This window comes from Dendropsophus ebraccatus, chromosome 4 (assembly GCF_027789765.1).
Source record: "Dendropsophus ebraccatus isolate aDenEbr1 chromosome 4, aDenEbr1.pat, whole genome shotgun sequence".
Classification (NCBI taxonomy): Eukaryota; Metazoa; Chordata; class Amphibia; order Anura; family Hylidae; genus Dendropsophus; species Dendropsophus ebraccatus.
The window spans coordinates 154104759-154117830 of record NC_091457.1 but is presented as its reverse complement, the minus strand read 5'-3'; the positions used below and the strand labels follow the sequence as shown (position 1 = coordinate 154117830).

Sequence of the window (13072 nt, the reverse complement as noted above, 5' to 3'; positions counted from 1 at the left end):
GGCTAAGGCTACAGTCGCCGGAGACAAAGAGTGACTTAGATGAGATTGCTGTTGTCTTATAGGAATATAGGGTGATATAGTAATTTTTGGCTTTTTATTTTATCCCGTAAACCCTACAACGAATAGAAAGAGAACTCCATACTAGGTATATACTCCCATGTATACTGATGGCTGCTTGTTTGTGGGACTCCTCCGCAATTCTTTTCACTTCCTCCCCAGGACTCATGTATAAAATCGTGTAAAACCCCCGGAGGAACTGTACAACGGGAAGTATGATGAGATGATAACACTATGTATTAACCTCTTATCTGCCATGAATGCCCAGACGTCAGTTTACAGAAGGTGCCTATTGTATGATGTCATTTCCGGGCTAGTGAAGGACATGCTGATACTGACACATCATACACCATCAAAGGATTTCTACATATAGACTTTCATCCCTTATTTTTTTGATCCCTTTCAATATATATATAATTTGACACTACCGTTCAAAAGTTTGGGGTCACATTGAAATGTCCTTATTTTTTAAGGAAAAGCACTGTACTTTTCAATGAAGATAACTTTAAACTAGTCCTAACTTTAAACAAATACCCTCTATACATTTCTAATGTGGTAAATGACTATTCTAGCTGCAAATGTCTGGTTTTTGGTGCAATATCTACGTAGGTGTATAGAGGCCCATTTCCAGCAACTATCACTCCAGTGTTCTAATGGTACAATGTGTTTGCTCATTGGCTCAGAAGGCTAATTGATGATTAGAAAACCCTTGTGCAATCATGTTCACACATCTGAAAACAGTCTAGCTCGTTACAGAAGCTACAAAACTGACCTTCCTTTGAACAGATTGAGTTTCTGGAGCATCACATTTGTGGGGTCAATTAAACGCTCAAAATGGCCAGAAAAAGAGAACTTTCATCTGAAACTCGACAGTCTATTCTTGTTCTTAGAAATGAAGGCTATTCCATGCGAGAAATTGCTAAGAAATTGAAGATTTCCTACAACGGTGTGTACTACTCCCTTCAGAGGACAGCACAAACAGGCTCTAACCAGAGTAGAAAAAGAAGTGGGAGGCCGCGTTGCACAACTAAGCAAGAAGATAAGCACATTAGAGTCTCTAGTTTGAGAAACAGACGCCTCACAGGTCCCCAACTGGCATCTTCATTAAATAGTACCCGCAAAACACCAGTGTCAACATCTACAGTGAAGAGGCGGCTGCGGGATTTTGGCCTTCAGGGCAGAGTGGCAAAGAAAAAGTCATATCTGAGATTGGCCAATAAAAGAAAAAGATTAAGATGTGCAAAAGAATACGCCAGAAGTGCCCATCCAACCAATCCAACTTGTGGGAGCTGCTTCTAGAAGCGTGGGGGGCAATTTCTCCAGCTTACCCCAACAGATTAATAGCTAGAATGCCAAAGGTGTGCAATGCTGGAATTGCTGCAAAAGGAGGATTCTATGACGAAAGCAAAGTGTGATGTAAAAACAATGTTATTTCAAATACAAATCATTATTTTTAACCTTGTCAATGTCTTGACTCTATTTTCTATTCATTTCACAACGTATCGGGGTGAATAAGTGTGACTTTTCATGGAAAACACAAAATTGTTTGGGTGACCCCAAATTTTTGAACGGTAGTGTACATTGATGACCTATTCATAGAATCTGCATTATATGTGGGATAGAACCTATTGGGAAGAAAAGATTCCTGGGACTCTCTTTACCTGATTTACAAAATGTAGCCCTCTCTACTGAAGTCTATGGAAGCAAAGGAAAGATTATGGCAGCTGAAGACTATTTTCAATCACTTTGATGGTGTCTGTATGGCCAATACTAATGCACTAATGGCCAATACTAATACACGGAGTGATTATTCGCCCAATCATACGATTAACGATATGTTTTTTATACAGATCAGCGCTTAGACGGAACGATATATCGTTTGGAAAAATCGTTATTGCGATCGTTTTAAGATTACTTAAGCCCATCTCACACACAGGGTGATTCGGTGAAAGACTGTTTACATTAAGCGACCTGCGAATTTTTAGCGAACGACCAAAGACGATTTGAGAACGTGTTGAAAGATTAAAATGAACAATTTCTCGCTCGTCGCTTGATCGTTCACTGTATTTACACAAGCTGATCATCGCTCAAATGCGATCGTTATCACGAAAATTCAAACAATAATCGTTCCGTGTAAACGCACCATAAGGTGGATTATCGTCTGGCTGAATAGGATGATACTCTCTCTGTGTAACAGACTCAGTGATTAGCTGATGAAGAAGCAATGCTGATCCAGTGATCACTCTTATGGCCGTGCCTGACCAATACCAAATGGGCTCCTAGAAGATCACTGTTAGGCTGGGTTCACACTACGTTTTTTCATCCGTGTTTTTAAAACGGATGGAAAATGGATGCATTTGTATGCATTTGTTTTTCCATTGACTTTATTTGACCATTTTAAAAAAACGGATCAAAGCGTTAGTAGTTACTATGTTTGGTCTGTTTTACAAAGGTATATATGTTGTTGTATTATTTAAAATCTAAGGGGGAGATTTATCAAACATGGTGTAAAGTGGAACTGGCCCAGTTGTCCCTAGCAACCAATCAGATTCCACCTTTCATTCCTCACAGACTCTTTGGAAATTAAAAGGTGGAATCTGATTGGTTGCTAGGGGCAACTGAGCCAGTTCCACTGTACACCATGTTTGATAAATCTCCCCCTAAATGTTCACCATGGCTATGTCTCTGTATAAGTCTGAATTTTGAAGGGTTTCCAGTGTACCTCTAAAATGCGATGTGAATAGGCCCCCAATGTATACTTACCTGTCCCACTCCTCCACCGCTCCTGGTTCCTAGGCCACCGTTCCGCCCCACTGTCTGTTTTTTCATAACATCCAATGATGTCCTGTTCCCATAGGAAAAGGCCGGTCAGCTTAGACTTTAAAAAGCTGACAGCAGTGCAAAGCAGCGGCAGAGGAGCGGCCCGGGAACCGAAGACAGGTAAGTATACATTACTGACATGTCCCCCAAACCACCTGCAGCATGGCTAAGTATTCATTTTTCCTAGACAACCCCTTTAACGCTGTTGCAAAGGTTATGCCTTCTAAGGGTTTAGGTAAAGGGAGAGGGCTCTCACTGTCCCAAACACCCCCTGTGCTGAGTATGGGGTGCTGAGGGGTTGTCATAGCAGCCAGGGTCTTAGTGAAGGCTTCCAGGCTCTGTCATCATAGTACTCTTATAGGATAACAAGAAAATTAGGATACATTAAAATATTAACGTATCCAGGAGTGACGTTAAAGGCACCTAGTCACTCTAAAAACAAAAAGTTATTAAAAAAAAAAGTTTCATGAAAAAAATAAATAAAAAAATAATGGGTTAGTTGATATAAAAAATAGAAAGGAATGACGCAAATTTTTATTTCAATTTAAAGTAGTAAAACATTATATATATATATATATATATATATATATATATATATAAATTTGCTCATGCTGTATTTTCTCTTTTTCAACCATCACTCCACGGTCCATGGGGCGACCGTTGGAAGTCCAATAGTGAATGGCTAGGTGGTCATGGTGCATGCTACTCCTCCACTCACTCAGGGTACAACTGACCTGTGGTTTCCGGATCAAGCGGTCAGAACCCCACCTGATCCGCTATCCTGATATGAATTATGTTCAATCTTACAGATAACCCCTTCTATTATTTACTAAAAAATTTGACTATGGAAACAAAAATAGAAAAAAAAGTTATGGCTCATCAGAGGGTTAAACAATTAAAAGGAAAATATGACTGGAGAGGAAGGGGTTAAAGGTTAATCTTTTCTTCAATCATACAAAAATTGCAAAAATAAATGAGGAAATGCAGCATGTTACATCAGACATGTCACCGTTCTGGTGATTTGTATCCTCTCAGATAGCAGGTAGTGTAGCCGATAGACTCGTTTACGGTATTATATGTAGCTGCATGAGTCACCGTCTTACGAAGAATCGATGTACACAATATAATAGCAGTGTTTTGTCTTCCTTCTTAGATGGGATAGGGGTAACACATGGGGAAACTGGATGGATATTATGGGGGCGACGCAGAAGTACAGTGAGAAACAAAGAGCGAGCAGAGACCTGTTGGCACAGAATGGGGGTACATCTGCTCTTATATCCAAATAATCATTGTATTGTTACAAGTAATCTAAAATGATAACTTTAAAATAGGTTGGCTTTACATATAGTATTGATTTTCTTGTTTTTCCAATTTAAATTAACTGTACAGTTCTGCCATTTTTGGGGAGACTTCCTACATGGGGGGTTAGCTACCGATGGGGATACTACCTACTAGGGGCTACCTACTATATGGATGCACAGTGGGCTAATTACCATGCAGGGGCACAGAGGGGCCTTATAATATATGGGGGCACAAAGGGGGCCTAACTACTATATTGATCCACGGAGGGTGCCTATTTACTATATAAGGGTACAAAAGGTCCCTAACTACTCTAAGTGAGATAAAATGGAACCTGACTACTATTTTGGGGCACTGATTGTATCTAACTATTATATGACTGCACTAAGGGGGTCTAACTACTAAATAGGTGCACAGAGGAATGCCTAACTACTATATGGGGGGGGGAGGCTAAATATTATATAGAGGCAAATGGGACCTAACCACTATAAGGGAGCTAAAATGGAACCTGACCTCTATCTTGGGGCACAGATGGTATCTAACTACTATACGAATGCACTAAGGGGGCCTAACTACTAAACAGGTGCACAGAGGAGGATCTAACTAACATTTAGTAGCGCAGAGGGGGCCTAATTACTATACGGGGGGGGGGCACCTTTAGACCTAACACTGTACGTTCTGGAGCAAGGAACCTAATATGTTTTTCTGCTAAGAAGATTGGTGGTGGCCCGGGCCAGCTGGAATACAAAAGAAAATTGAACAACTGTGAACAGAGGAAACTTCATCTGTGATTCACTGGATGTAAGTGCATCATCATCATCATCATCATCATCGGTATAGCCTGCAGAGCTGGTATCTACTAATATATGGTCACTGTATAGGGGGACAGTGGTATCAGCACAGGGGCATACACATACTTAGCAGTCCTCTGGCATTCCTGGTAATGTCAGTGGTCATGGTGTAGTGGTATTATTAGTCCCTTGTGTATTGGTATTATTGGTAATAATTGTCCTACCTATTATCTAATCTATCTCAATGTATCTATATTAATGTATCTAATCATCTATTTATCTAATATCTACCTATCTGTCCCTCTTTGGTCTTCCAAGGAGTTGGGCGGTCTTGGCTGGTTACAGGGCTGGTCTTAAATATATATATATATATATATATATATATATATATATATATATATATATATATATTATAAAATTTACAGCTACCTGTGTAATCGATAAGCTTTATATTAAGTGTTCTTAGTGCCATGAACTGTCAGGACAATCATTTATTTTATAAAGAAGGTCCTATAGAAGAAAGGTGATCGGCCTGGATCACTGCCATCTTGAATGCGCCAGAGGACCTTGAGCTTGGATACTTTACCCTCCCCTACCAGGTAATCTTGAGGTTCTAGCTGGGGAAAGGGGATTCCTGCTTTAGACTACCCCTACAACCAAGTCTCCACGTTCTTTAGAGTCGGACCTGGATCTGTGAAGGAGAAAAGGTACTTCCATCCGGCCATTAATAAGGTGACAGATATGGCAGCCAGAACTCTCTCACATTCGGTTTATATTTATAGTCAAATTCTTAAACTATGTTATATTGGTATCGCCCTCTAAGCCCAGGGGAGGGGTTACTCTCCAGCCATGGCTTCCTCAAGGTTTCCTCCACAGGGGTTTTCTCCTCACCTGTGTGCTGGAGGGTGACTGTGAGTCGGGGTTCTGCCGATTTCAGTGTCATGTCATTTTAAATAAAATTGCGACCATTTGACACCTGATTACAATGTGTTGTGTCTTTATTTTGTGTTCGATGGTGTCATTTATTTTGCTTTTGAGTTGGGGGTCCCTCACATATTGCAGAGTCATAAAACCAAGAAACACATTCTCGTTGCATCTTCGGCAGGGGACCGACTGATACCTCTCTATGGGCTCACCATCAAAACTGGAAATTCACAGAAAGGATGGGGGAATAGAGTCCATGCTGTCCAGTGTGCGGCTGTTTAGGACACATCACACCATTATCTGTATGCTGTATATTATTTATCGGTTTATACTTATTGTGATACTAAATGCAGGCATACAGAAAGTGTAACATTGCTTTTCCAGGAGCCTGAATGTCAATATGGCCTATTTGGTCAGGAGGGATTTTTCACTTTTAGGGTAGCGTAACACGTACCGGATCCGCAGCGGATTTCACAATGCGAGTTTGCAGTGAAATCCGCTGCAGATCCTATAGTGTGAAGCTGAATGGGTCCCATATAGAGATGAGCGAACCGGGTCGATTCGAACCCGAACATTCGGCATTTGATTAGTGGCGGCTGCTGAACTTGGATAAAGCTCTAAGGTTGTCTGGAAAACATGGATACAGCCAATGACTATATCCATGTTTTCCACATAACCTTAGAGCGTTATCCAAGTTCAGCAGCCACCGCTAATCAAATGCCAAAATTTCGGGTTCGGATGGACTCGAGCATGCTCCAGGTTCGCTCATCTCTAGTCCCATACACGCAGCGGATCAGCTGCGTGTATAGGACCCAGCCCCTTTAACCCCCCCGCCACCAGCCACCCCGAGCATACATCACCTGCGCGGCGCCGCGGCTGTGTGTGACGCTCCTGGCTCCCCATCAGGCAGCACTGATGGGGAGCCGGGAGCGTCACACACAGCCGCGGAGCCGAGCAGGTGATGGGGCTGCTCGGGGCCGGGGCTGCGGGCGGGTGAGCTAAAGGGGCTGGGGCTGCAGGTGGGCTAAAGGGGCCAGGTCTCATACATGCAGCGGATCCACAGCCGTTAATTTTTATACACGGACGCACCCAACCGTTGTTGGTGTGACACATGTTTGGAACGGCGGCATTGCATTAATTTCAATGCAATGCTATTCAGGGTTAAAGAAATGGACGCAACGTGTGAACACTGCCATAATCTGCCACTGCAGACATGATGGATTCCACGTCTTGTGGGGATATACTCACTCTCTATATAGATATATAGCTCCCCAGTGTGTGAGGTACCTAGCTTTCTTAGGTTCCTGAAAAGCTAATCTGGCTGAATTATCTAGGTAGAATTGATGCTGAGTCGTCTCTATTACACCTCCACCATTGTTACCCAGCTTTCCCCGAACACTGAATGGTAAATCTGCCTAGAGCAAGGGGCACTACCTCTGTTATTTATTATTATTGTATTATCTCTATCTACCTACCTATCTACCTGCATATCTATCTCTATCTATCTATCTATCTATATCTATCTCCTATCTATCTATCTATCTATCTATCTATCTATCTATCTATCTATCTATCTATCTCCTATCTACCTATGTATCTTCTACCTATCTATCTACCTATCTATCTATCTCCTATCTGCCTGCCTGTCTGTCTGTCTTTGTCTGCCAGCCAGCCCTCTTTGTACAGGGAGCGGGTGTTGGGTGTTTCCCGGGCACAGCTCGGGCGGGTGATGCGGGTGATATCCGCCCTCCGTGCCCCCCGGCTTCATGCCCACAGGCCGCTCCTGTCCCCGGCTCCATCCCGGGAGCTGAGCTGTATGGCCGGGGGGAGGCCTGGTGAGGGCTCCGGCCCTGGAGAGGACGCTTCCGGGCAGCAGCAGCAGGACAGTCCGGGGTCTGAGCCGGGGAACGAGGCCGCAGCCGTCCTGCAGATAGTGGAGGCTCATGAGGCCGCCTGCCGGGTAAGACCCCGTGTACACCGGGAGGAGGGGAGAGGGCGGTACCGCATGATGTGCTGCCTAATATCACAGTCCTGTCCTGTCTGCTGGGGTCACATACTATTATTTAATATTACAGCCGCCACCATATGGCATATTGCTCTCCAGATATATATATATATATATATATATATATATATATATATATATATATATATATATATATATTACCAGGCAGATGCTGGAGCTGCATTGCATTAGGATGTGTGTATTGTGACACATTGGACGCATTCTTAATTGCAGCCAATCAGCCGCATTAAGTGCAGTATCTGCAGCCTGCATTACTGGTATAATAAGATGCATCACTCACCCTGCAGTATATACTATATATATATATATATATATATATATATATATATATGTATATATATGTGCATTACCGATAGAATAAGATGCATCACTCACCCCGCAGTATATACTATATATATATGTATATATATGTGCATTACCGATAGAATAAGATGCATCACTCACCCCGCAGTGAATATATATATATATACACACATTATTCCTATAGGAAATGATGGGCCCATTGCATGAGATTTGCTGCATGTAATACCTTCCACAGTACATGTGAACAAGAATTAAAGATGAACGGACTGGGCCGAGGTTTGGATTCGTACGAACTTGAACCTCAGCCCAGTTTGCTCATCTCTACCCAGCATCCAGTAAGAACACTTACCACATTGTGAACGGCAGCGTACATTTCTCTTTGGCTGGAATAAGTCATGTATATCTCTTATTCTAGGTGTATTGCTTGGGAATAGAGATGAGTAAACCTTGAGCAGATTTAGATTCGTCCACATCTGAATGCTCTGTGTTTAAATATGGGTGGCTGAAGAAGTTGGATGCAGCCCTAGGGAGTCCTGAAAAACATGGATATAGCAATAGGCCATAGACTGTATCTGTTTTCCCAGATTCCCTAGGGCTGCATCCAACTTCTTCAGCCACCCATATTTAAACACTGCATGATTGGACATTAATATTAAATGTAAATATTAATATTTACATTTTTACATTGAGTGGTAGAGATAAGGAGAGATATGGCCTCTCAGATGCCACCAATGGCTGTGTCAGGAACTGCAGGGCTGCTCAAGCTAATGCACAAGCCAGGTAGGAAAGCAACAGAAAGGTAACCAGTAGCACTCACCAGTCTTCAGGCAATACATATCTTTATTCAGGGTGACATCAAACAGGTTGGTGTGGGGCAGGGGGAGACAGATCCAGCAGATGCCGTGCCCTCAGGCTACAGCCGTTTCTCAAGCCACTGAGGTTCAAAACTGGGAGTCAGTTAGTAACCTCTCACTCTGACGTCACCTGTGGGGGGGGGGGGGAGTGACAACACACAAACATTAACACAAACACACATGGTGGAAAAGTGACACATTAAAAAAGTAACAAGATGTGGAGGAAAAGTGGGTTAGTTACATAATGTACATAGCATTAACGATCAAGATGATCCTGAATAGAGATGAGCGAACCTGGAGCATGCTCGAGTTGATCCGAACCCAAACTTTTGGCATTTGATTAGCGGTGGCTGCTGAAGTTGGATAAAGCCCTAAGGCTATGTGGAAATCATGGATATAGTCATTGGCTGTATCCATGTTTTCCAGACAACCTTAGAGCTTTATCCAAGTTCAGCAGCCCCCGCTAATCAAATGCCGAAAGTTCGAACCTGGTTCTCTCATCTCTAATCCTGAATATTGCTGGCCGCTTCTGAGTACAATCTGTATTCCAGTAGTTATGCAAAGGCAAAGTTTATGAATGAACTGTAGAGTAGTAGTGTAGTACCGTTCTTGGCCACACTGGTGCTGCGCTCAGGACGAGCTCCAGCTAATGTAGCAGTTCTGTATCGAATTGGAGATGAGGCAATTTAACGTGGCAAAAACCTAAATGGGCAGACTTAGAGGCCTATTCCACCGAGCGATAATCGGCTGAATCGTTCCGATTCGGCCGATTATCGCTCGGTGGAGTAGAGAAAACGATCAGCTGATGATCGTGTCATCGGCTGATCGTTTAATTAGGCCCAAACCTAAAATCATCAGGCACCGACCGCGCACCGCTATTCCACGAAGCGGGCGACCAACGATTTGAGAAGCATCATACATTACCTAGCAGGGCTTCTCCTCCGGTCCGTCTTCCTCGCGGCGCAGCATCAGCTTTGGTGCCGCCTGACTGAGCTGTCAGACCGCTCAGCCAATCAATGGCTGGGACCGCCGCGGGAGGAAGACGGAGCGGAGGAGAAGCCCTGCTAGGTAATATATGGTGCAAGGGCTGCAAGGACATCTGTAACGATGTCCCTGCAGCCCTCGCTAAACGATCATCGGGCCATGGAATAGGCCCAGCAAACGAGCTCCGATCCAGCAGATCGGCACTCTTTTAAACTGTTGATCGGACCCGTGGAATAGGTCCATTAGTTACAGGAAAGCCATTAGTTTGTTGCGCTCATTTAGTCCCAGGCCTCCTAACGCGTTTGTCCTGGAAATCCATTTCGCCTCTTTTCTTAGAAGCAATTTGTAGCGATCTGTGCCTGGGGACCAGGTATTAACTCTTTCTATCCCAGCAAAGGACAGGGCATTCTGGTCACTGTTGTGCGCGCTTCTGATGTGGTCAATCAGCCGATGACAATCTTGCCCGGCCCTGATGGATCTGAGGTGTTCTTGGAGTCTTTTAAAGAAGCTTCTTATCGTGGATCCTATGTAGAACCTCCTACAGGGGCAGAAGATCGCACATACTATGTAATCGCTGCGGCAGCAAATAGATTGGCGCACTTGAGTCTGATAGGCTCCCAGTGTGACATGGATGCCTTGTTCCATGAAGTTGCAGTAGTTGCACCTGCCACATCTTTTGTTCCCTGCTATGTTTAGTTGTTCCAAGAACACCTCAGATCCATCAGGACCGGCCAAGGCTGTCATCGGCTGATCGACCACATCAGAAGCGCGCACAACATTGACCAGAATGCCCTGTCCTTTGCTAGGATAGAAAGAGTTAATACCTGGTCCCCAGGCACAGATCCATGTCAGGAACTGTCCAGAACAGCAGCAAATCCCCATAGAAAACCTCTCCTGTCCTGGACAGTTCCTGACATGGACAGAGGTGGCAGCAGAGAGCACTGTGTCAGACTGGAAAGAATACACCACTTCCTGCAGGACATACAGTAGCTGATAAGTACTGGAAGACTGGAGATTTTTAAATAGAAGTAAGTTACAAATCTATATAACTCTCTAAAACCAGTTGTTTTGAAAGAAAAAGATTTACGTCGGAGCACCCCTTTAAATGAACCAAAACATATGAAAACACATTTTTTGTACATAAAAAATAAGTATAATTTTTTTTTTTATTTGTCGTAATTACTTCTTGGGAATTGTCAAGTATTTGCCCTTTGAATTCATTATAATTCAGTGGGGGAAAACTGATGTATTTTGAGGTGTAAAATTGACTTTTTATACCCCATAAATCTTTCCACTGCCTATGGAGCCACCTGGTTCTATTGGTAAAGGATAACACACGAATCTTCCTAAATACCTGACTGTGTCGAATTGATTTGATTATTTCCCTGTCAATGTAGTTTATAGAATGTAGTGTAAAGAAGCTTTCCATATCGGTGTGATTCCCGTCCAGGCCCGCTCCATTACCCCGCCATTAGCATGCATTATAGCGTATTTACCATTCCAGACCCTATACAGGCCCTCATAGGCGTTTTCTCTGAATGATAGAAAATGACGAGTAATTAGATCTTTCTTCACGTTTTTCTTGCTTCTTGTCATGAACAATTTTCCGCTGTCCGCCGAGTGTCAGTTCTCCGACACAGCCGGGATGTAAAGCTGACCATGCCCGCGCTAATGAATACGGCGCGTGGGGGGGAGGACAATGCCGACGCAATTGGCATTAATTGATTAGAAATTCCAGTGATGGATGTTTGTGGTTCCCATGCTGAATGTTGACGTTGAGCAGAATGGCAGAAGCCTGGTCCTTCACACTATGACATCCTCTCCTAAAGCCGTGCGAGGGGATGGTGATATAATCCATCTACATAATACATTGCATTACTTATCTTGTACTGGTGCTACATTGCATCCAGTTTATGCTCCAGAGCTGCACTCACTCTTCTGCTGCTATGTCATGATGTCCTACAAATGTAGTAAGCCTTAATCTTGATGCTCAGTGTGTAGAATAGAATACTGACATATAATCATAATGCATTAGGGAACTATTACACGGAACGATAATCGGCCGAATCGCTCAGTGTAATAAATACAACGATCAGCCGATGACAACGATCATCGGCTGATCGTTGATATAGCTTTGAACCTATAATTCTCACCTTTGGCTGTCCAGGCATGATGGGAATTGTAGTTTTGCATCAGCTGGAGGGCTGAAGGTTCCCCATCCCTGGTGTGAATGATTGTTGTCAGTGGTTTCTGTGCTTTCTATGATCCGTGACACTGACTGCTCGGAGGTAATAACCGTGTGTATGTCTTTAAGGCTGGACAAGATGGATACACAGACCCGCAGACTGGATACTTCGTTTTCACCAGCGCAGCTCACCTGAAAAGGGGAAAATGCTGCGGCAGCGCATGCAGACATGTAAGTATCCATCCACCATCTTCACTACTAGACATGAGCCCTGTGTCATCCTTCTTCAGCTTTACGGCATAGAGCCAACATATATATCTGTCATATACTAGAGATGAGCGCAACTCAAACTTGATCGACTCCAAACGTTCGGCATTCGAATACCGGTGGCTGAAGAAGTTGGATGCAGCCCTAGGGAGTGCGGGAAAACATAGGCTGTATACATGTATTCCATAGGCCATAGATTGCATCCATGTTTTCCTGGACCCCCTAGGGCTGCATCCAACTTCTTCAGCCACCGGTATTCGAATGTCGAACCATTGGGCTCCAGTTGTGCTCATCCCTACTGAATACCTGTATGTGTCTCATTTGTTCTTCGTTCTTCACTCTTCCCTTTCCTCTTTTGCAGTGCCCATTCGGTCAGGAAAACGTTAAGGATCCCTCTAAAAAGAAGCAATTTAATTCCCATTTTTATATATGACATCTGAGTTCAATCTTTTAGCTATTTTTTTTTTTTTTTTTTATTAATCGTGCGGATTTTAGAAGATATGGCCACAAAGCAATTGTTTTTTTTTTTTCCAGTCCGGCAGACCATGCCGTCTTTCTGGTT

The 13072-nt window shown here is 43.4% G+C and overlaps 1 long non-coding RNA gene across 1 annotated transcript in view; it reads left to right on the top strand.

The window, feature by feature from the left end:
- The window catches only part of LOC138789015 (uncharacterized), a 41572-nt gene extending 29113 nt beyond the window's left edge, over window positions 1-12459 (top strand). Inside the window, exon 3 of the long non-coding RNA XR_011362682.1 lies at window positions 12373-12459. This is a non-coding gene — a long non-coding RNA (uncharacterized lncRNA). The remainder of the gene's footprint in view (window positions 1-12372) is intronic.
- The last annotated feature ends 613 nt before the right edge of the window (window positions 12460-13072 follow it).